This window comes from Dermochelys coriacea, chromosome 11 (genome assembly GCF_009764565.3).
Source record: "Dermochelys coriacea isolate rDerCor1 chromosome 11, rDerCor1.pri.v4, whole genome shotgun sequence".
NCBI classification, from domain to species: domain Eukaryota; kingdom Metazoa; phylum Chordata; order Testudines; family Dermochelyidae; genus Dermochelys; species Dermochelys coriacea.
This window is the reverse complement of record NC_050078.2, coordinates 38,828,504-38,849,654: the sequence shown is the minus strand read 5'-3', so window position 1 is coordinate 38,849,654 and position 21,151 is coordinate 38,828,504. Positions and strand designations below refer to the sequence as shown.

Here is a 21,151-nt window from a genome sequence, read left to right as displayed (position 1 = left end):
ACTTAGATGATGTAGAAGCTCCTAATTAAAGAATGTTACTAACTTTTCCAGTCCCCCATACCCTTGACACAGCAAGTCTGTCTCTTGGGGGCTTCTTAGGGAGAGGCAGGGAAAGCACAGATTAGAACCTGGGGTTGAGGGCTGCACCAGTGCAGCTGTAGAGCTTAGTGAAGACGCCACCTACACCAATGGGAGAACTTCTCCCATTGGCATAGGTAGTCCATTTCCCCGAGAGGTGGTAGCTATATGGACAGGAGAAGCCCACCCATTAACATAGTGCTGTCTACACTGGGTGTTAGGTTGGAATAACTGATTTTCCACCCCCGAGTAATGCAGTTACAGCGACATAAGTTGGTAGTGTAGATCAAGCCTAAGATGCAACAGAAAGCCCAACCAAAGACCCAACTGCACCGGGGGAGCCTGACCCACCTAACGATGTCAAGGTAAATCAGCCCCTAGGAGGCGGGTGCCAGACCCAACAGAAGACAGAGCCAAACAGATCCAATCCAGCCAGAGACAAAATGAGGAAGGAAGGAAGCCAGCCAGAATGGATCTGTGATTGATTATCTGCTGGCCCCAGGGCCTAGCTCAGAAAATACAAGTCACTGGGAAGTGGATGGAGATCTGGGCAAGCCATAACACAACATAACTTCTGGAGAAAATTGCTGGATTCCCAGGGGGGCAGGTGTGGCTACACACATGGGAGGTTGTAAAGGAGCGAACTCACCCCTGCGGCACCTCCTGCTGGTCATCGGGAATTAGCTCTTTTCCAGCATGGAGCACCCTCTGCAGGCCAGTGATCCACACAGCTCTGGCCCCCGTGTCCCTCACCAACCTTTGTGCCCCTTTCTCTGCCCCTGGCAGTACCCCCCCACTCTGCCTCTGGGTCTCCCCTTCCTGGGGAACCCCCAACCCACTATCCCCACCTTGCCTCAGTTTGAGCTACTGCCAGTCATCACCAAGCCCCCATACCCTGGGACAGGCTGCAGTGTAAAGGCCACTCATCATAGACAAGGGTGTTTGGACCGGTTGCCTTCCTCCGCCTCCCAGTACCTCTATAGGCCTTGGACCAGGCCTTACAGCCTAGGGAGTTGCCAGCCTGGAGCACCCCCGCTCAGCCTGTTCCTTCCCCAGCACTGTACCACCCTCAGTACCCTGTCAGGCAGACAGCCAGGCCCTGCTCTCTCCTAGCCTGGAGAGAGACTCCTTGGACTCTGGCTCACAGCCTTTTTATACAGGCCAGCTGGGGCCTGATTGGGGCATGGCCCAGCTGCTTCCCCAATCAGCCATCCCCAGTCACAGCCCTCTCCAGGGATGCGTTTAACCCCTTCTATTTTAGGAGCAGGGTAGCCACCCCGCTACAAAGGTAAATACCAGTGGCTTCTCAGTTAGTGATGCTTACAGCAGGCATAATGTCATAGGGTGACGATGGCCCTATAAGAGGAAAGAGGCCACTGCACCTGTGACTTGTCAGCTATCTCCTAACTGAGCTTTAAGAGAGGGCACCTAGGCCATATAAGTGGTAGAGCACAACAACAGAGAGAGTCAGTCAGGAAAAGGGCAGAGGAGAGCTGCATGGTTCAATCAGAAAAAGGGCAGGTGAGAGCTACCGGACACAAGGAAACTGCAGGAGATCCTTGAAGGAAGCTGTAGATGGTTCCTGGGGGAAGGCTGAAGAGCAGCAGAGAGTTTTGCTGGGTGACCTCCCCAAGCCAAAAAGCCAGAGCTGGAGAGGGCTGAAGGCCAATGAGCAGAAGAGACAGTTGCCTGCTGGCTTCTAAGCCGGACAGCCAAAGCCAAGGGCTGGAGAGAGCTGAAATGAGGGGAGCAGTGGAGGGGCTTGCTCACTGACACCTCCATGCCAGAGAGATGGAGCCAGTAGGTGGCAGAGGGCTGAAAGCCAGGGTGGTCCCATGGGGAAGAGTGGGATTGCACTCCAACTGGAAGGGCTAGGGTGGTTTTTCTGATAAAGGTACTGGAGAGGACCAGAGAAGAGCCCAGATAAGGTGGAAGACACGAGCGCGTGGCATGTGCTGTATCAATGGACTACACAGGATGTGGAATTTTAAGGACTATATACACTGGGAACTAGAAATGGAATATGTTTGGGGAATTTATAGACCATTTTGAATTCTGTTTTAATAATAAACCAACACCCAGAAAGGTATTAGATAGGAGAGCTATCATGGAGTTATTGGGGACTCTAAAGGAGGAAAACTGAGGAAGGTATATTGGTTGTGCCTTGGCCTGCTGCAGAAGGGCCCTTAAGGTGGGACCACCTTGTGACAAATAATTTGGGCTCAGCGTGGACTAATTTAAATCACTGGATTTTAATCATAATTTAAATCAGCAAGAAGGAAACCTTGATTTAAATCCTGTTTCGTATTTGTACTTTTTAGTTATTTTCCTAAGGAAAGGTTGATTCTCATTGGTTATTAATCATTAAAACATGTTATTTATGACTAAATACAGCCATTACATTACTTTTGGTGCTTCTTTTTGCTAACCAGGGAGATACAATATATCCATTCACATTTACTTAACTAATTATATAGTTTAAGTTACATTTATTCAAATGCTTAATTTTCACTTTTTTTATTAAGTTAGCACATGGTGAATTTACTAAATGATTAAATTTTTACTTGTGTTTTGTGTCAAGTGTTATTTGGATGGGAATTTAAATTCAATTAAAACAATTTTTTGTTAAATAAATCTACTTTTATAGTGCTGGATACATTAAAAAAAGCTTAAACAAGTTTATCAAAATGTGTTTGAATTTAAAGCTGGTTTATTAAATGAAGTATTTTATGTTGGTAATGAACTTAACTGATTGCTTCTGGTAAGCATGTCTTTCAAGATTTTAGAACCTTATAGATCTCATCCTCTCACACCTAGTTTTTATTCACTGTTTAGAAAAAGAAAACAAGCTTTATCAACTCCCAATTGGTTTCTTAACTTTGAATGAACTAGACATTGAATTGAAGTAGCTGAAATTAAGAAAATATTCTCTCTACCTGCATAAGACGCTACTTTCATCAAAAGCTGTTTTTTCAATAAACAGGCTCCATTTGCTTCCAGCTGTTCAGGGATTTGACTTTCTTTAAAACATGGCAGCAGATATGTACTGCTAAGTATTTTTGTATTTAAATTTAAATTATTAATTGCTTATAAGTAGTTTAGGCCTTGATATAGGATGTCACTTTAATATTAAATAGAATTTAAAAAAATATTTAAATTTAAAAAATCCTGAGCGTCATTAACAAGCGATACAAACATGTAATGGAGGAAAGAGCTAGCGGATGCTGGAGCATGAAACATCTCTAGTAAAATGTACTATTTACTGTCTTCTGTCTGCTCAGTAAAATTGTTTGGTTGCTGTTAATTGCCCCTGAAGCATTTTAGTGCATTTTTGGAGAAAAGATTCTAGGGAAGGCACATTGCTTTGTTTAAGGGGAGTTCAGGCCACCAGTGTACAAGCAACTAAAAGGAAAGATCAGATCTAGTTTACAAAAATATAATGAAGGATAAATTGGGCAGAAAGTGTCTGTAAAAATGCCAGTGAGATTCAAAATGTGACTAGTCTAGCTGAACAGAAGCAGCCTCTTGTTCATCTGTAAGATGCAGAGATGAAATTGCTTAATTGGCATTACACAAATATTGATCCTCCCACAAACTCAGTACTACCAGCAACATAGTGTGTATCTTTCATGTTACCACATTCCCCAGGAACTATTGCACAAACCTAGTATTCAGATAAAGAATGTCGCCTCTGGTATTGGAAAGTCTTCAAATCATGCGCAGGCAGAAAATAGCCAGGATAGTGAGATGAAGGAATGTAAATTTCCTTGTGAGCCAGGTCCTGGGACAGTGAACCCTGTTCCATAATTGCCAAGTCATACAATTCATGTGGTGGAGTTTGCAAGACTGTGCCAATGCAAAATCAATCAATCAAAGGGAACAATTCATAACCATCATGTTTTACTCCATGGAAAATATTACTGCTGACACCCTTCCCCTTCCTCCACTGCCCAGCCCCCTCTCACACTCGTACCAAATCTGAGCAGTTACAATAACTGCCTTTCAGTGATAGCTGTGTGCTGTAACAACCCCTCCCAAAATGATCTTTGTTGCATTTTTGCTCAAGGCAAAGTTCATAAAATTGCTGTGCACCTTGTGTATGAAAGCCACACTACTCCACACAGGCTGAGAAAGCCTCTCCTTCAAGCGATTCATAGACTTCTGACATATGTTCAAGGTGAAGTTTTAAATGGTTGACCTCTGGGGCTCCACCATTTACATAATTCTCCAAGGAGGCTTCTTTTGCTTAGCCCTGCAGAAGGCCAAGGAAACCTGTGACTGCCGTATGTTGCTGCTGCAGCAGCCACTGCAGAGAAAGAAAACTTTTTACCCTGAGATGTGCAAATCCAGAAACACTGACTTCCAGCTGTGAATGTGCACCACATATTTCATGGGGCCCATTATTTTGAAGACAGAACACTGAATCATCCTGAAGTCTAAGGAAAGACAGCACAAAACTCCCACTGACTTTAGTGGTGCAAGGACCTCACCTATATTCTTATTACACAAAACCAGGTGCCAGAATTCATGATAAATTCTATTCACAGTGAAAAGAAAAGGAGTACTTACGGCACCTTAGAGACGTGCCGCAAGTACTCCATTTCTTTTTGCAGATACAAACTAACACGGCTGCTACTCTGAAACCTATTCACAGTGAATTATTCAACAATCTATAGGGCTGCACAAGTTGTTATGAAGAAAAATTGTTTCAAAGACTGGCAGAATCTGCATCAATCAACTTTTGCAGTAAATTACTCCGTTAGCTTTAGTAGTAGAATGTCTTAAGCTTGCTCTCCGAACATGTGAAACAGAACTGCAAAAGGTTTTCTGTTACTCCATGTCAGGCAGCCGTCAAAGGAAATTTTGCCTGGTTTAGCACCAAGGATGAAATCTTGATCCCCTACATAAAGCCCATAGGCTCTCTCACGCCATTTATGTATAGTTCTACATTGGTTTATTGTTTCAATTAACAGTAAAAACACTTGAGACCAGTCTGGGTAGACACATTCATATTAGTTATATAATTAATAATATCAATGTTAAAAACCTGAATTCATTTAGGTTTGGAAGAAAATAATGTAACTGGTTTAGCTACTTAAATAATCAAATTGACTAACAATTAACATGCAGTATTCAGTGAAGCTTAACTGCTGCATGGTCTACTATACAGTCAGCAAACATCAATGACCTTACCAATCAGTTGGTATTTAATTGATATCTATCTAAATAAATACAATTATTAATACTACATGTGTGTTAAATATAATTAATATATACTGAGCACTCTAAAAATCTCCATTCAATTAAATGTATAGCTGAGATGGTTTAAAGTGAGGTCTATGAACCATTATAGCCTGAAGAAATATACGGACAGCAACCTGATATTAGCACTTCTCCTACAAACAGTCTTAAAACTGAAAAAGACATGATCAGTGTGTCAGCTGACAGACCCATCAGTAACTAAGTTGTGGATTTACCACTAGCCCTGAGCAAGAGGCTGCATGTAGCTGTGCTGCCCCAGGAGCAGGCCAGTGATTGAATTATGATTCAGTTCTGTGCCTGGTTTCTTATCTTGCTCAAGAGAGAAAGTAATCTGAGTCAGTTCCGTACTTGAAGCAGATTATAACCCCTTCCCTGTTGGGTCATGGTGTGGAAAGGAGAGTAGCAGTAACATTCTCTCCTACTGTGCCCTGACCCATGATGAGGGTAGCCCATGCCAGCGAGTGTTAGCATTGTCACCAATCCATAATGAAGCCAGCCTGAAGTAGGTCTATGGATACTCTCGTAGTTAACTTGAAAGTTAGTTTGCTTTAAATGGGTCACCAATTCCATACGGATTAAACAATTTCTGGGAACATACTAAGGGTCTGTATTGCAGAGGAGGGGCGCGGGTGGAACAGGACTCCTAAAAGATTGCCAGTGGTGTTATACCTTAAGTTATCGACCAATAGCAGAACAAGGGGACCTGAAGAGTTTCTCCAAGAAAGGTATATTTGGAGGCTGAAATCACTTTTTATAAATGAGCTACGTCATTAAGGCTGGTTCATAACAAATAATTGGCTCAATTCTTGCAATTCATTACACATTTTGCCAGACAAAGGCACTTTTCAGTTGCATGTTTTATGGCTCTGCAAACTGAGGTGTTGTGTGGGCTGCAGATTGTGAATGGATGCATCAAAACATTTTGCAAGTCATTTGACACAGGAGAAATGGGTTTTCCTGGTTCTGTTAGAGGGTAAAAAAGCAGCCCCGTGTTTAAGTTCTGTCTTTATGACTGTTTGTTGGTGTCAAACATAGATAGTACACAGATGGTACCGAGCTCTGCATCAGTCAGCGTCTCTGACTTTGCTCTAAAGCTATTTGCTCTGGCTCTAAGCTGGCTTTGCTCACACTATTGATAAAGAGTTTGTAAAGGTTTAAATTATTAGGTGTTTTAATAAGTAGTTAATTGTTATAGGGTGCTAGAGTCCATCAGGTCAACAGGCTACTTATAACCATCTATCAAAATCTATATTGATGTGCTTATAACCATCCAAAAATACATAATAATCATGTCTGCAATATGTTTATAACACCTGTTTATAAACCCTTTATAAATAATATAAACTTCCATTTATAAATAAAAGTGTGCCCCTGTTTTGAAAAAACATTTTGTCTATCATCTGGTTTGCTCTTTGCCTGGTGTGAAGATACTGGGTTAAATCCTGACTTCACTGAAGTCAATGGCAAAATTCCCATTGACTTCAAAGGGGGCCAGATTTCACCACCAAGCCTAATTCTCTTCTCACATGCACCAGTTTCATTGTGGTAGCAGTCCTGATTTACAGCAGTAAGGAGTGAAATGAGCCTACTTGACTGGCTACTATGTAGGTTGCATACTGAGAGTTTATCCTCTTGATTTAATATCAGATACTTCTCATCTCACTGTCAAGCCTTTACATAATGTCAGTTGCCTTCTTAATCACATGTCTATGTAGCTGGGGGCTGTAACAACTCTCATCCTCTGTGTATCAGGGACAAAAAGGGGCCTGTAACACACACACACTGATGGGTTACATACTCCCCCTTCTCAAATGAGGCTCATACTCAGCCTTTGAGGCCCACAGCTGTTTGAATCCTGGATGAGACCCCACTTATGTGATGACTGCTATGCTGGCTCACATACTGGGGAGTGAACCAAGGACCTCCAAAGCTAGCTGCTACAGGCTATCTGAAAGAGCCAAGGCTCTTTAGCTGGGGCTGTAACAGACTTCTATCCTCTGTCGATTACAACACATTCACCAGTAACTTACACATTCTCACTTCTTACACTTGTGTTCTCTTTTTCTCTATTTCCCTCCTTTCTCCTCCCACTTTTCTCTCCACTCATCATTCTCCTCCATCTCCTCCCACTCCCAGATTCACATGATATCATGTTGTTCCCAAAGCTCAGAACTACTTCCCATTTCCAGACCTGTTCTTCCTTCAAATTCTTCCTTATATTTGACTCCTTCTAACTCACAACAACCCCTGTCCCTCCACCAGCTTCATAACCAATGGATAACTATGAAAAATGATTGAGTGTGATGCAATGCGAAGGCAAGCAAGCACATAACCTTGTGTTGTGTATGCTTCCCTCCCATCCCCACTCTGTTCCCCTGACATCATCTCATATCATAGTTTATTTAGTCTAAGGGTTTGCCTCCACTTACTGGGGGATCAACGTGTGGCGATTGACCCACTGGGGGTCGATTTAGCGGGTCTAGTGAAGACCTACTAAGTTGACTGCCGATCGCTCTCCCGTTGACTCCAGTATTCCACCGGAATGAGAAGCATAAGGTAAATCGACAGGAGAGTTTCTCCCATCTACCCAGTGTGGTGTAGATATCGCAGTAAGTCGACCTAAGGTACATCAACTCCAGCTACATTATTCACATAGCTGGAGTTGCGCAACTTTAGATCAACTTACCCCTTAGTAGCGTAGACATGCCCTTAATAGCAACTTCTTCAGGTCTCAGACAGTATCCAATTGTCTGTAACACAGCATGGGCACACACAGAGCTATTACACAAATAGCCTGCCGATAATCTTACATTTTGTCTCCCTGTGTTACAATGCAAGCTCTTCAGGGAAGGAACCATATTTTATTCTATGGCTTATAAAGTACCAAAAAACATTTACACAGCTATAAATTTAATAATATTTAAACTCAAGCCCTGCAGTTTGTGGCAGTTCTCTATTTTCCCGTGTCATTTAAAATGCAGTTGCTGCATGTACAGTACAGTGGCCTCACTCATGAAAATAACTGACACACTTTCCTTAATTTCATTATATAAAACATTCTTTCCTGTTGTACTTCAGCTGAATGGCATTGTGTTAAGATGTTTACAGTTCGCATCAAAAGTGCTCTGCTGCTAATTTTAGGTGAAAATGAAAAAGAAAGAAATATGATGCAGTTGGGGTAAGTAATTGTCAACATATAACTTAGCAGCAATAAGTTTGGGCTCCAACATGAAGATCTGCAAAAAAAAAAAAAAAAAAAAAATCCCAACCCACTCAACCAAGTAATTGTAATTGCTTCATCTTTCAGATTCGGCACACTATGGCAGGCAACAATGGGACATACTACTTGTCATTTTACTGTACTGTTGCTCCTATCACTGTGTATGTTAATATGTTTGCCCCTGTAGTGGTATTTGTCTACACAACAACTGCCGGTTTCAGAGTAGCAGCCATGTTAATCTGTATTTGGAAAAAGAAAAGGAGTACTTGTGGCACCCTAGAGACTAACAAATTTATTTGAACTTAAGCTTTCGTGAGCTCATGAAAGCTTATGCTCAAATAAATTTGTTAGTCTCTAGGGCACCACAAGTACAACAACTGCTGCAAATGATGGAAACACAGCATTAGTGTGGTGGTTTTCTTTTGTTTTTTTTTTTTGTTTTACTTGTAAACATTTATCACGCACTCCAGAAATACTGATCTGAATAAACTCTCTGCTATGTTGTAACAAGGTTACTCAAAAGATTTTATAGTGTGATATTTTCAAAGCTGCCTAGGAGATTTGGATACTCAATTCCCATACATTTTAATGCCAAATTCCTTAGACAGCTTTGAAAAAAACTCATCTTAAAATGTTTGTCAAATTTCATAGCAATGCCCAAAACTCTAGCAGAGTCTGTTTAAATAAATATAGTGAAGAAAATCAGTCTTAATATTTCTGTAACTAGGTCAAATCATTTTAGAAAATGTATTAGCAATAAAGGATGTGTAAGACCCATATGTGATCATATACAGAGACAAAAGGTGGTTAGACCTGGTGCGGAGGAAGGTGAAGACCCTATCCATGGGAAGTGAAAAAAGAGCTCCTTACGCTTTTCTAACTACTATTATAGATCATATACTCTTAACTGTCTATTTTCCCCTGGTTGGGAATGAGGAAGGCATGAAAATTACTGCAGCCCTAGGATCAACAGATGTAAGTGCAAGATGAGATGAGCAGCAAGAGGGTTGTGAATGGGAATCAAACCAAGGGATATGAAAGATTTGGTAGATGACTCTTCTTTCCCCTCCACTCCCCTAGGGAGCTAGGGGAATCTTCCACTCACTTGGATACATCCATGCTTCTTGGCTAGCAGATCCATTCTGTAGCTTTAGACCATGTCTTCAGGCTGTCGCCTATTTATTGTTTCCCTGGTTATCAATGCCCCTACCCTTTGTTATCAGGAAAGTTGTGTCTGCCTTGATATCAGCCCCGAGACCAGCTGTCACAGACAGCAATCAGGATGTTCAGTCACACAGTCCACAAGGAGGGTTGATGCCTGGGTGGCTACTCTGTAGCACTCCCTCTCTGGTAATTGTAGCTTTCATGCATTAACATCTGATTAAAAGAGGGCAGCTGCAATCTACTTCATCTCATGCCAGTTATGTACAGCCTTCAGACTTGGGACATTCTGCCAACTTGGCCTTCACCTGGGCAAAATTTGGGTGCTCCAAATGCATTCATTAAACATACCACTTTAAAGAGATCTCAGTATTACCCGACTTGCCAGAATCACTGCTCTTACTTAACTAACAGCTGGCCCAGTACTTCATATGGGAAACTGATGTACTATTATGAACATCTATCCACTTACAACATCAAATGTTCTTCCAAGATGAGTAGACTGGAAGTATGTTCTAAAGTACATCTCAGGAATGCAGCAAGAGACTCAATTGCTCTTGTTCAACATGATGTGTCTTTCTGGTGAGAAGTACAGACTTGCCAAAATAGACTTCCCAACCTCTCAAGCCTTCTAACTTTATACTAGTAATGACATTTTACAGATGTTCCAGAAGGATGCAGACCAGAAAGAAAAAATGAATAAAGGGAGAGAGAGAGAGAGAGAGAGAGAGAACCTTTCCAAGTCACCTTGCTATATCTTTGAATCAATGCAATTACTCATATACTTAAATTTAGGCATGTGCTGAAACACACTCTGAATCAGGGCCATTAGTAGTGCACCAAAAAACTACACTAAACTTAACTACTTCATCAACTAATAAAATTGGTTCCTTGAACAATATAATCAAAACAGCTCAGCCAGCCACTTAGCAGAGTCCAATGGCTTTGTCTGTTGCATTGTTTCAAAAAATACCTTGGTCTCCAAATGTTTTGCCTGGCTGCCTTGCAGAGTTCATTTAGTGTTGGCAACCTCTAGAAGAAGCCTTATGCTGACTGACCTTTGCCTCAAAATGCCAGAGAGAGCTTACAGGAATTCTTGTTAATGTGACTGGGTGATACTGGGAGCTGGAGATTAACAATCTACTCTTTCCCTTTTTGTTGTTCTCTCTTTCATTTTTCTGTATTGAGATAAAAATTTATTAGTACTGAATTTCGGCTCTTAATGTAGCTTTAAACATAGTAGCCCACGTTGTACCCTGATTTATGACCTGTGCAAACCCAGTGGCCTTTGGTGTACTCAGTGCAGAATTTGGTCTAATATATAGACATGACATGTATCCTATTACTGTTTTACTGTAGATTAAGTACCAGTATGCCAATACTGTGTACACAATTCTATTTTTTACCTGTATCCATTATAATGCAATTGTTCAGTGCATATAGCCATTTCCCCTCTAGTGGTTGTCTCCAGACTGTTACTTATGTGTAGCTAAAAGAGCTCTGGTAGGAGGCAGCACTTGTCAGAGATCTGGATTCTATTGCAGTAGATCCCATTTTCAGTTTCCTCTGCTGACCAAGATATCTGTATGTATATGGCAGTTGTTTGTACCACTTACTATATATATTAGCATGCAACTGGAACATTAATTGTTATGAAACAGAATGAGCTTTGGTTAATAGCTATAACTCTCCAGTTTATACACAATTACTTCACATTTCACACCTTCAATTAGATATTATTGCACAAACATTGTTAGTGTGCACAATCGTACAACCAAACTGTGCAGAAATTCATTCCTATATTTTGCATACTTTCAGCTTTGCCAACTCAAATAGGAATGTTCTAATATATGTGTATAACTATAGCTGCTGAGTATTCTTTTCTTCATGTGAACAATCAAGGCAAATTAAATCCACAGCTTTGAGTTTGCTCCCAGAGCTCAGACGTCATCACTGCTGTGAAACAGCCATGATCTTGAGAAGAATCTTGGGGTTTGACATGCAAACAACATCCCACTTTGCTTCCAGACTTCCTACTAGTCTCTTTAGTAAAGCCTTTTGCATTGACCCACCTCTTCCTTGTTATGTTTGAAAAAGTGCACTGCACATTATGAGCACTACTGGAAGCCATACAATAATAACGTCACACCTCCAAACCAAGCAGTTTTTACTCACACCTAGCATGCAGTCATGGACAAGTTTTGCCAAGTTAGGGTTCGTTAGTTTGAAATTAACCTAACAGGTAGAGGTGAAGCTGTAGTAAATGTAATGGAAACTCTAAATGTATTTCAAAGCACTGATGTAGTGAGAGCTCTGGCAACAGATCCCAAGTGTTGGGCTGTGATTAGATGTACATATTATTCTCTTGGCACTTAGATTCCATACTGTTTACGAGCTCGGTTGTGACTAACATAACACTGTTACTATAACAATCTTCTGAGGTTATAAAACATCTCTTTATTAAAACCCTACTGGAGGCACTCAAAGGAAAATTTCAGTGGCTAAACCTGTGCAGATTATGCAGGTTGTAAAACAGATTATTTCAGTTATGGGGAGGTTGTGTCTTCTATTAGGCAAGGCTGATAAATTCTCCATACCCATACTGCAACTGTACATTTGCCTACACTTTCTCTCACTCTCATATCCTGAGCTCCACATAATAGCCCTCCTCTTTCTGGTCAAGAAAAAATGAGCATGCCTCTCTCTGGAGTGAGTGAGTGCTGCTTCTAAACTGGCTAAGGGGGAGGGGGTCCTCACACCCATTCAGCGCTGAGCAACTGCTTCCAAATCAAGAGATGAAAAAGACTTGGGATGTGGGAAAAAACTTACTGAATCTTGCGATTGGTTTAAACAGGTGTTGGATCAGCTTGTTAGAATCACTAATCCATGGGCCAGCCCTCCTCCCCATCTGTTATACTTCACATTTTTTCCCATCAATAAATAAGGAAATATTTCACCTACCACACCATGAGTAATAAAAATAATTCGTATAACTTTAACATGCACCAACAAGAGAATTAAGAAGCTTATGAGTATTGACAAAGTGTAATGCTGACACAAATCCAAAATTAGCACCTTTTTAATTTTGGAATTTTTGATATTACACAACTTAACATTTGCACAAAATTCTACATTCTGATCCTCATGGCAGCACTCATTAGCATTCTGTTTTCTCCCTGCTGTACATAGGCAGGTCTCCTATTAACTTTAATGGACTATTCACCCAGCTACCGAGAACAGAACATCAAAGCTGAGATCCCTTGTCAGTAAATCTTTTCCACTGGTTGGTTTCTGAGACGGGAAGGTTGTTGGCCTCTCTACCCAAAATAAGAAAAGACACATGCTGAAACATGCAGCTTCTTCCACAAATGCTTTAGAAGCTGGTGGTGTATATGTTCCAATATAGTGTATTTTGCAATTTGTATTCCCAGCTGGAGAGTTAAGCAACTTTGGTTTGGGGCATTAGCTTTCTTGTCAATTGGCCAATTTGATTAAGAAATCAAACTCTTATCTAAACACAAAATCAAAATAACGAACCAGTTTAAAGGATATGCCCTTAACCCTTTGGAGCATATTTAGGGCAGAGGTTCTCAAGCCATTTCCATCGTGTGGACAACATTTTAGTAGAGAGTTTGTCTCGTAGGCCACCTCTTCTCCTAATCACAGTCCCACATCCCTGTGCCAATTACAGCAATTGCTATTTGGAAAAGGAAAGTATTTATGTATTCTTGTACCCCTGAGTATGCAACATCTCCGTGTCCTTCAGAACACAGCACAAATCTATATAGCACATCTTTTAAAAGAGGTGTTTAGAAACCTAATTATTTTGTAGAAGAGAATGACAACATTTCTCTTCCACAGGTTCAGATCCCATCCAGAAAGTGCATCTGTCTCTCTGGACATCATGTTCTGTCTCCTAAAGTCTTGCCTACCTCTGTTCTTTCTAACCAAGTTAGCTTTGTATGGTATGATATTACCAGTGTGACAATATCACTGATGCCAAGCGCTCCATCCACCCAATTCTTTTGGCATCCCAAAGCTTCTCTTAGGATATATTGCTGTATTTTGTTAAGCCTGGTTAGCTACTACTAGATGCACCGAGAGTTGATAAATATTCCCCATCACACTTCTCAGCCCACTACAGCGAAAGTAGCTCTGCTGATTTGGATTGGCATGTTCTTGCACATGGTAAACAGGTTCATGTACTACAGTGCTTCTTAAACAGCTGAAGTGATTTGAAGAAGTAACCCAACTGCAAAAGAAAGATTGTTTCTTTTAAAGCGTGCAAAGGAGCAGACATTATATATTGAGAAACCATCTTTACCTTCCTATCACATTTTATGGTTTAAAGTTTGGCTGACTTATGACTTTCCTCTGGGCTGATGTTTTAAACAGTTATTTAATATTTAATGTTACAGCTCAGGACCACTACTGTCCTAACTCTTCATTCTCAACATGCAAATGCAGCTCTGAAAATGTTAAGAGCAAAATTTAGTAGTGCAGAAAAATGAAGAAAAAAAACAAAAAAACCAGCACTAAATTATCTAAAGCAATGCAGTGTTATAAATAATACAGCATGTTTGTATAATTAGACCTAAATGTACCGTTTAATAGGTGTTTTCATAGTTCTTTCTATGTTATGTTGCCCTGGATGGTTTAATGGTTATATAACTGGTCTGGCTATAAACGTCAAGGTCAACATGAAGTAAACCTTTGATAAGGTCTCAGAGATCCATTAGTCTAACCAAATATAACTCTACAAAGATGCACTTAGATCTGGAAAACTCATGGGATGAGTGCCTAGAAAACACAGACTTAATTGCCATGCAGTAATCTTTACATTCTGATTCATAGGACTGGCTTCAGCTTTAGCGATGCTCATTGCACAAAAAAGTTACACAAGCCCATGAATCTTTCAACCTTCCCGGGACCTCACTTTCTGCGTGTGCAGCAAGGAGCTCTTCCTAGTACCCTGGACCAGGAGTTCTCTAACTTTTCCTCCTACTGTAGACCATACGTCTTTATGGCGAGACTGATTAAAGGAACACCTCTCACCTGCAAGCACACAGACCATTCATGATTGCATAACATTCCTGTAGCAATCACAACCCTTTTTTCATGTTCATCTGTAACATAATAGGTTTTTTGTTCCTTTAAAAAAATTAAATTTCATTATCTCTGTTTGCTCTTCAATTTATTTTCTTCTTCTGTAAGACTGCATTTACTCTGTCTATTCCCCTGCATTATGTCCACGATCTGTTGTCCCTTTGTTTTGATTTACCAAGGGAAAATCACATGTATATTTACTTGAACAGATGAAGACAAATAAATGTCACGCTGCCTCAGATTTGATTTTTAAGAAAATCAGCATGTGCATTAGCCCTCAAGATTTCAAGCAAACTACAAAAGAAACAGTAATAAGGGATTTCTATAGCAGGTTTCATGAAAAAGCAGTGCCCTCAGGATTGCATGAGAATAAAACTTAGGCCAGAACACCAGGAAATCTACCAAGAAACACCAGACAGCGAAGCCTTACTCATTCATTTTAAAGTATCTAAGTAATTGAGCACAAGTAACTGATTTGAGGAATGGGCATTAAATACTTCCAAATATCATTTCTGCAGTATCTTGTATTGAAAATATTTCATAGCCTGTAGCAACAAATTTTCATCATGTTTTGAAGGGTTGATTCTAGAACATCTTTCATGTGAGGATCTTTGTTTACATAAATTGATCCATTACTTTCAATCCCTAAATCCCTTGGAGATTCTACACCAAATTCATTCTGGAATCTAACAAAATATTCTGTATTTGCACCTTTTTCAGAATTCACTGACTCTGACTTCTTGGGTCTCAAGGAGTCAAAATGCAAAACATTAGTCTGACTTGCAAATATTGGAGAGACAAGGTGGGTGAGGTAAAATCTTTCATTGGACCAGAGACAAGCTTTTGAGTCCAATAGAGTTCTTCTTCATGTACTTGGTCAGATTCTGTCTTCAGTCCACAACTCTAATGTTGTCAGTGAAGTGGAATTAAAGAAGACACATGGGTATAAATGAAGACAGAATGTGGCCTTACAGAATAAATTACAGTATTAGAAGGCTCTCTATCAACAGTCTTCAAGTCTGTCAGCTCAGTGAGTTTGTCAGTGATTCAAGTTTAGAATATGCAAGCAACAGACTTTCTAACAATCCTCCACTGTCAGTCACTTTGTTATTCTGGATGTATACATGCAATGTTATCTCCATATACCACAAACTGTTCTGTCAGTCAAAAAAAAAAAATCTATTCTCTGGGGGGGTATAAATGGAGATCCTAGTTATACCAATGTTTTGATAGACAGCTGTACAAATGCAGCTTTCAGCAGGCATTATCTTCAGCTCAGTTGGTTTACAACTTTCAGCTCTTAATCATGAAACAAAAAATGAAAATTCAGAAACAGAAATATCTATATCTCTATTGTAAACTCCCAATTCAGCTTATAAAATAGTTACATCAGAAAAAAATACTCACATCTTAGCTTTCTCTAAAGAGCATGAAAGCATATTATTGTAAGATATATTAACATGGGATGTTAAAAACTCAGAAGGAAACAAATATTAAACATTGTGGGAAACTACTCTGCTATGTAATACACAGGTCCCCAATATAAGTTGTGCCCTGTGTCTTTGCACAGATTTAGGCAAATCAAAAAAGTTGGAAAATTGTTTTTTTGGGTCAAATGAAACAATGTAATGTTTCAATTTCAGGCACTTTTAATACCAGCAAAGAAAATAAAGGGCTAGATTCACAAGAGGGGGAGTAGTGCCCCTCTTATGCCCAACAACTCAGTGGTAAAGGCACTCCCTTAAGATTAGGAGACATCTTCACACTGGAGTAAGGATTGAACTCAGGTCACTTCCCTCCCGTAGGCTGTTAGCTATTCTGGGGTGTTTCTTTCTCTTACTCACTCCTATTAAAGCTATTCCACTTTGTATAAAATACTTAGAGAGTCACTGGGCCCACAAAAAAAGAGGGACTCCCTATCCCTGTGGTTAGGCCACTCACCAGGATGTGGGGAGCCCAGATTCCAGTGCCTGTTCCAATGAATATTTAATGATTTATACAAAGTGGAACAGCTCCAACAGAAGAGAACAAGATCCATCCCAGAATACCAGACGGCTCCTTTTGATAATTCCATGCCCATCTACAGGCCTTTAAACTCACAGCACCAAGGCGGGGCGGGTGATTTCAGTCAGAGCTGAGGGTGTACAGCATGCCACAGAAAATGCATAACCTCTTGAAAAATTGATCACAAGCCAGTGCAAAGACACACAGATATTGAGAAATATAGCTAGTACCGTCTGTTCAGCCTCCCCTTGTAGCACGCTAAACTGTTACATTTCAGTCTGAGCAGATTTCCTCAACCTAATTTTAAACCAGTTTTCACATTTAACTAGAATTTAAGAAAGGATTATTTAATTTCCATACCATAAAGCAATGATGAGTGCACACAAACCACAAGGGAAAAATCAATCTAGTTAATTTATTATAGCATTGCTTAACGTGCAGTGATAACATTAAGAGATAGTGTCTTCACAGGATCCACACAGTAGTTAAACAAACTTATTAACTGTATTTAATAGTGCATCACCTAAGCAGAAAGATTCAAGGAATTAGGAATTCTAAATAATCCAATTTGGAGAGAAGGCAGGAATTCATAAGAAATAAGAACACCGTTACAGTACAACCTGAATACAGTTCAGTATATTAGCATGATCCAAAGGTACAGTATAGACATAATTCAACCCCTAAACTAACAAAGCACATGTAGCATCCATAATTGCAGGAGAGAGTCAGGACACGCCTGTAGAGAATATAAAGGTGATTCTTTTATACCAGCTGCTGGACATCAACAGACCTTATGCACTTCTCTCTTCAGCTCTAGCTCTCCCACTAACTAAAGGCAGTATGTACTCCCTAGTTTATAATAACCTTCCAAGGGAAGCAGTGGGGGCAAAAGATCTATCTGGTTTTAAGATTCTACTCGATAAGTTTATGGAGGAGATGGTATGATGGGATAATGGGATTTTGGTAAGTAATTGATCTTTAAATATTCAGGGTAAATAGGCCAAATCCCCTGAGATGGGATATTAGATGGATGGGATCTGATTTACTATAGAAAACTCTTTCCTGGGTATCTGGCTGGTGAATCTTGCCCATGTGCTCAGGGTTTGGCTGATTGCCATGTTTGGGGTCGGGAGGGAGTTTTCCTCCAGGGCAGATTGGAGAGGCCCTGGAGGTTTTTTTGCCTTCCTTTGTAGCATGGGGCATGGTTGACTGGAGGGAGGCTTCTCTGCTCCCTCGAAGTTTTGAACCATGATTTGAGGACTTCAATAGCTCAGACATGGGTAAGGTTTTTCACAGGAGTGGGTGGGTGACATTCTGTGGCCTGCGCTGTGCAGGAGGTCGGACTAGATGATCAGAGTGGTCCCTTCTGACCTTAGTATCTATGAATCTATGAATCTATATAGCGTAGACACAGCGTATCTTGAAGTCCAGGTCTGGACTATGCAGTAAGGCAAAGGGCTTCTGACTTCACTACAAACCATCCTTACAGCAAAATGGTCCCTATTACATTTTATGGTGGGTGGGGGTCAGACCCAGCCTCCTGAAAATCCTTGTTCCTATCCCTGCCTTTATTTGTTTAGTTTAGGTTGAAGAGTCTCAGTGGTTGTCCACCCTGTTGTCCAGGCTGCCATTTCACAAGCTAGCTTTCACAATGGCAAAGCAGAGGACAGAATAATGGAGTTCTCATCCCACTTGAATAAATATCCACTGAATATACTAAAGTAAACCCTCTGTAACACATCTAAACGCCATCTCCACTATCCTAACCACCCCTCCCCAGACATGCAGGGAAAACATTTGGACTTCTGAATGTGCAGTGTGCTTTGCCAGTGGCTGTTACTTAAGGTTTGAGCTTTAAGAAATAAAACAGCGGGCCAGATTCTCAGTTGGGCACATCTGAGAGGGATGGAAATGGGCCACAAGAGAGCCAGTTGAGGCTTGCTGATTTCCGGGCCAATTTTATGCTAGCCGCCATGCAATTAGAATGACCAAAGTGCCATACACTATACCTCCCCACCTTTCATTGACATACTAGGGAGTAATAACGGGGTGAAGGAGCAGCTTTTCCAGCTCTCTGTGCACCAGGGTCTCCCCTGCTTCAGAGATCCAGTGGCTTTCTCCTCCCTCTACACTGCTACAGCGATGCAATAAGGAGCAGAGCAAGTGACAGAATCTAGTCCAATATTCTTACTGTTCAAACCAGACACTGGTGGTAGCTGGTCAAATGGTACGAACATTTCCCCATGCCAATATTTCCAGCCATTGCCAGAGATTATTTTTCAACTCTACACAGAGCGGACAGCAGGAACTGAGAAACACCCATTTGGAGCATCCCAGCATGCAATGTGCTTAGGCTTCTGTGAGTTATTCTGTCCTGCCAGCCAGAATGTGCCATGGGCCTTTGGTTTATCCGCTGCATCATGCCCTCCTTTTCCTCCACCGTGCTCTGCCTCAGGGCAGGAAAGCTTTAGTCTACAAACTGTCACATCATCAAACAAGGCAACAAAGTTGAAATCCCTTATCACACCATCATCTCTCTCTTTGCACAGAAAACCTTCATCAGGCATATCAGCTCTTGGCAATGAACAAGATGCTAAGAGAACTATTTGCACAAGATGGGGAAAAAACCTTATATCAATGCTCTTCTGTTCTGGCAATGAAATAGCTGAAGAGGAGAGAAAACAAATCTGACTCAATCTACCTTGATATCAGGCAACAGAAATGGATGCTTGCAGAGCTATTTTTGTTGATACTTCTGGGAAAACACTCAAACCTGACGCAGATTCTCTCACTCAGTGTGAGAAAGATGACAAAATGTGGTTTTTCAATGCAGGGCCTCTGAAAGTAATACAAAGAATTATCCCTTTCAAAGAATGCCACTCACCTCCCTCATACTGGTATTTGCCAATTAATTTATAAGACCCATTCCTTTCTATTGTTCTATGTGTCCTGTGTGTTTCAGTTTTTTGTTCTTTTTATCTGGCATGGAAACTTTCTCATTTAAAAATCAACATAAAATCCAGCTTAGAGAAACAATAACATTTTACCACTGTACTAGAGGCACACAGACATTCTAGGACAATTACTGAAGTTTTACTATTTATTATTTGTACTGCAGTAGAACACAGGAGCCCCAGTCGAGGACCAAGACCCCATTGTGCTAGGCACTGTACAAAGACAAAGACAGCTCCTGCCCCAAAGTGCTTACGGTAAAAGATCATTTACTAGACCCCGCAAGAATCCTGCGGTCAGAAGCACTGCCAAATATTCTCAAGAACTCTTACAAAATTTGTTTGATTCAACACTTATCTCACAGCTTTACTCAGTGAGTGAAATTTACAGAGTAAGTACCCTGTGCTGCTGCTATTGAAGTCAATGACAAAACTCTCATTAACTTCAATAAAGCAATGTCAGCACCTAGTTCCTTCTGTTTTCTTGTGCTCGTGCTCCTACATAATTTGCTGTTTTCTTAATGCTGAGAATTAAGATAATATGTTGATTATAAAATAGTTTGGAAATAAATTGGGGACTTTTAAAAGACATTGGTGAACTTGGCAACTCTGCTAAATCCACAGAGTCCTTCAGTGCTTAGGCATCTTTGGAATGCAGCACTGGACAATGTGGTTTTGCAGTGACGGTGCATGTGTGCAGAGTGCTTAAATGATGTACTGTTCTGTTTCTATGCCACATTCCCTAACAGAATCTGCATAATTTCCCTTTAGGAGATTAAAAAAACAGGAAAATTTCAATTTCATTACATGTTTACAATGATGTGAAAACACATATAGCTTTGCAGTAGAGAAGGCAAATCCTATATCAAGTCCCATACATGCAAGGCATGGTAGGAACAGTGCCTGAATCCTCCTCAGGATCAGTAAAATCCCACGAGAAGGATCATGCAGTATATTGGAATAGACATAACTTCATGTATGAATTATAACAGGTCTGTACAATAGAAAGCATAGGTCCTCCCCCACCATCCCCAAGATCACATCTGAACTATAACCATGTTTACACTGGAGCTGGAGATGTAATTTCTAGCATGGGTAGACATGCCCATGCCAGCTTTGATCAAGCCACCGAGCTAAAAATACCAGTGTAGCAGCAGTTGCATGGGCAATGCAATAGGTTAGCCTCCCCAAGTACAATCCTGTCTGAGATTCCAGGTTAATACTTGGGATACCTAACCTGTCCTACTACCCATACAGCTGGAACCACACTGCTATTTTTAGCATGCTAGCTAAATCAGAGCTAGTGCAGGTATGTCTACCCAAGCTGGAAATTCCACCTCCAGCTCTAATGCAGACATGTCTTTAGATA

The 21,151-nt window shown here is 40.7% G+C and overlaps 1 protein-coding gene across 2 annotated transcripts in view; it reads right to left on the bottom strand.

Annotated features, from left to right (window-relative positions):
* Positions 1–21,151, bottom strand: part of CERS6 (ceramide synthase 6) — a 220,160-nt gene that overhangs the window by 112,163 nt on the left and 86,846 nt on the right. The gene's annotated exons all lie outside the window — the stretch shown is intronic.